Here is a 4,484-nt window from a genome sequence, read left to right as displayed (position 1 = left end):
CTAGTGTCAGCATGCAAAGGCTCTGAGAGGGAATTCTTCTTGGATATTGCTACCAGGACATCCTCTATGCAACTCAATCAGAACATGTCTGCCACTAGCCTTCTCCTGTCCTAGATTCCTATGTTAATTAATGATAAAGGGTCTGTTTCTAAGGTAGAAGTCTATTTTTCTTGGTTGATTTTATTGTCTTATTCATCTAACTCTCATATTCTGCCCAGTAACAAGAGCTATTAATCTAATCATGGACTGCCCTTCATGGGATTCTTCCTGTGTTTCTACTGCTGAAGCAGTGAGGTGGCTCAATGAGTAGAAGATCTTGTCTTCACAGTTATTTTGGCTTAATTCTTAATTAGCTGTTACTGAGATATTGTTCTGATATCCTAGAATTGTGCTATTCTTGTGATTTTGCTACATCTTGGTATTTATGTTGATCTTTATGACAATATAGACATGGGCACTGCCTGCTATAATTAATACCTGACTAGAGCTACAATGTCTCTGGAACATTCCACATTTTGCCCTGCCATATCTCTTTAAAGCCCGTACTTGCCAGCAAGCCTAGCTAATCATAGCTTCTTGAAAGTAACAAGTTACTTTAAACCTCTGCGCATTTGGCAATGGACTAAGGATGCCCACCCTTTTATATACTTAATTTCCTGACATTTTAAAACATATTTTCAAAGAATCTATTGAGAAAAAGTATATAATTGCTTTTTGTATCCCTAATATTCTAAAACTATGTTCAAACTTCTAAATCCCCAAACAAGCAGAGCTCAAACTGCAGGCAGGCTCATCAGTTTGCATTTTCTACAATCTGCTTTTCAGGCAGCTGGACACTTAAGAAGGCAAGTAGCATCTCTGTTATGGCATTGGCCATCTTTGCTCATTTATATGCTAATTAGAATGGAAAGCAATATGATATAACTATGACGATTATTCCAGAACATTGTGTTCTTAATACCTTTTTAATATATAATTTAATATTGTAATTCAGGGATGAGCAGTAAAACTTGATGCCTTCTGTTGTTTTGTAAATCAGTTAATGATATCCTTAAGATGTAGGTTTTTCATCATCAGATATAGGTTTCTCAGCTGCAGAGGCAGTGAAGTCTTAAAATCTGGCTCATTGCTCCCCTTAGTTATACACATAAGTGCTAGAAAAAGTGAAATGGCTATGTATGACACTTTTTAAAAATGAACATTATTCAGTCTGTAATTCTGCACATTCATACAAACCATGGTTATCAGTCATAAGTTAAAGAATTGCTGGTTATGAGCCTCCCCGTGTGACCATGGAAAGGATCCTTTAACAAGCATACACCATCAAAACTTTTAACTTGTAATTACCTACAGTATTTATGGGCTATTTTTTAAATGTACTTTTTTTTTAATGTGCATTGATGTTTTTCTTGCATGCATACCTGTGCTATGGTGCCAGATCCTCTGGAACTGGAGTTACAGACCATTGTAAGCTGCCATATGGGTACTTGGATTTGAACCACAGTCCTCTTGAAGAGATGCCAGTGCACTTACCACTGAGCTCTCTCTCCAACCCACAGGAGCTATTTTTTATTCAGTTATATTTTGTTGATTTAATACACTTCATTATTCATATACTTATTTTTTATATTAATGATTTATTTAATACAAGTTTAAAGTTAAAGTTTGCATTTCTGTGGTAAAATAGCATTGTCCAAAGCAATTTGGAGAGAGGAGAGTTTCTCTTACATTTTTATATCACAGGTCATCATTAACAGAAATAATGACAAGCAGTGTAACAGGGCAGGAACCAGAAGGCAGGAAATGATTCAGAGACAATGGATGGGGGTGTGCTGCTTACTGGCTTCCTCTCATGGCTTTCCCTGCATGTTTTCTTATAAAAGTCAGTACTACCCCAGTGATACAGAGATGCCATCACCCACAATATGTTCAACACTTTTACATCAATTGTTAATTAAGAAAACTGCTGAACCTGTTTGGCCATGTGTACACCACACTGTGACATAGCTCCTGCCTCTGGAACAGAGCCAGTAGGGTGTTGACCTCCAAGAGTGTTGACGGTTTCTGTGGACATAAGGCTTGCTAGTATAATAATGTATTTATTTTCATGTTGCTTCATAGGAGGAATGTCCTCTCAGCCAAGGTTAATAACTCCATGATAATCAGAGACAGTAGGAGTCCAGGAGGCAAGGGTATATCTACTGTCTCAGCAAAATGATAGAATGACTTTCAAGACAGCCTTAAGGCTTTGAGAAAGAACACTGAGAACATGAGTTCAAAAATACATAATTCCTGAAATATACAAAATACAAGGATGCAGTATGAATTGCATAAGGAGCTTCATACATCTAGTGGAAAAGAGGCAGTTTCATTATGAGCCAGTTTGTCAGAAAGATACAAAGGAAGGAAAGAAAGAAATTTAGAAAGTGGTGATTGAAAGGCAAGATCCCACCCAGCTAAGTTTTTGTTTTTATGTTTAGAAAAGTAGGCAGAATCCTGAGTTCAAGGTCAGCCTAGGCCAGAGGAAGTTAAAGTCAAGGCTCATGTGCAGTAGGAATAATTTCAGGGCAGGGTCCCACCCAGCTTTCTTTTTTCTTTTTCTTTTTTTCATTTATGAGTTTTATTTTTTGTACACTAGTAGCTGAAAATGAAAAAGGAAATAATATCTCAGAAAATTTCACAGTGTAATGAATAGGTAATTTTCATACCTTAATTAAAATAACAATTGGAATTACAATATTTAAAAATTCTAGACTAGTAGTAAACAATCACTACAATTAATTAGTACTCCCATTGAACCAGAAATATTTATTCTAAGATAACAAATAGCATCCTAAGAAAATAAATAGCAATTATTATAAATACTATGAAGATAAATGAGCATATCACAAAATATATTTAGTAATAATATTAACTAAGCTATTAAAATGTTCATTTTTGAGTCCGTAATTCAACTTTTGAATTTTCTCACTAGTTGATGACACAGATCATTTTTCATAGAAGAATATTTATTACAGTATTATTCTTAGAAAAAATAAAATCAGTATAACTTCTCAATTAAGGGATAATAATAAAATAAAGAGTAATGAAACTATCAGATACATAATCAACAGGTATTAAAATCATCAATTTTCAAAGTCTTATATGGTTATGGATACTTTAAAGTCAAATATGTAAGCTAGACTGTCACAATTCTCTTTGAAAATATATAAAAAGAAATCTGCAATGAACTATACAATAATTTTATCAGTGCTTTTGGTAATACTTTTGAGTTTTTTATCTTTATAATTTGTGCACATTTCAATTTTTATGTAATAATACTTAATATTATTAGGTAATGCCTGCTTTAGCAGCATACGCACAAAAATTAAAATACTATAGAGAAGATTAGCATGAGCCATGCAAAAGGAATGAAACACAAATTCATGAAGCATTCCATTATTTTTAATTTTCTGTTAGTGAAATCCCTCAAGATTAATTTCTTATGTAGGGGATAAGAAGCAGTGGTAAGATTGAACCCAGGTCCTTTTTATCTTAGGCAAGTATTGTACCACTGAACTATATCCCACAGGCATATTTGATGTCATGGCAATACCTAGTTTTCCATGTTGTCACAGAGATGTAATGATATGGTGTAATGTTTTAAACATGCAGTGATGATTACTTCTGAATTAATCATTTTACTGAGAGTAGCAAAATAAAGATTGTTTCAAATGTAAAAAAAAAAGTGTATGAATCTTTAATTTGAAAAAAAAAAAACCGATAGAAACAGAAACCCACATATCCCAGTAGACTGGGGTTATTTGATATTGATGGGGAAATTTTAATAGTTCCAGTGAGTATTATGGTAAAATTTAACTCAAAATATATTAATGATGTTTGGAAATAAGATTATATTATACTGTTGTTCTTCCTATGGGGCTGAAAATCCCTTCAGGTCTTTCATTTCTTTCTCTAACTCCTCTGCTGTGGACTCTGTGCTCAGTCCAATAGTTGGCTGTGAGCATCCACATCTGTATTTGTCAGGCTCTGGCACAGCCTCTCAAGAGACAGCTATATCAGGCCCTGTTCTCAACCACTTCTTGGCATCAGCAATAGTGACTAGGTTTCCTGTCTGTATATGGGTTGAATCCCCAGGTAAGGCAATCTCTGTATGGCCTTTCCTTCAGTCTCTGCTCCACTCTTTGTCCCTGTATTTCCTTTAGACAGGAGCAATTCTGTGTTAAAATTTTTGAGAAGGATGATTAGCCCCATCCCTCAACCAGGAGCTGTGCCTAGCTACTCAGTATCGTCTTTACAGATTCTCTCTCCCCTTTGTTGGGTATTTAAGCTAATGTTATCCACATTAACAACAATATCAACTAACCAGATTCCCCAGAACTCCCAGGGACTAAACCACTAACCAAAGAATACACATGAAGGGATCCATGGCTCCAGTTGCATAAGTAGCAAAGGATGCCCTTATCCAGCATCAGTGAGAGGGG

General features: G+C 35.1%; 1 non-coding gene across 1 annotated transcript; it reads left to right on the top strand.

Annotated features, from left to right (window-relative positions):
* The first annotated feature begins 3,341 nt into the window (after positions 1 to 3,341).
* On the top strand, positions 3,342 to 3,445 carry LOC114619289. The gene has a single exon (XR_003711105.1). It is a non-coding gene; the product is annotated as a U6 spliceosomal RNA (small nuclear RNA).
* The last annotated feature ends 1,039 nt before the right edge of the window (positions 3,446 to 4,484 follow it).

Source organism: Grammomys surdaster, unplaced genomic scaffold (assembly GCF_004785775.1).
Source record: "Grammomys surdaster isolate TR1022 unplaced genomic scaffold, NIH_TR_1.0 62, whole genome shotgun sequence".
Taxonomy (NCBI): domain Eukaryota; kingdom Metazoa; phylum Chordata; class Mammalia; order Rodentia; family Muridae; genus Grammomys; species Grammomys surdaster.
This window is presented reverse-complemented; position numbering and strand designations above follow the sequence as displayed.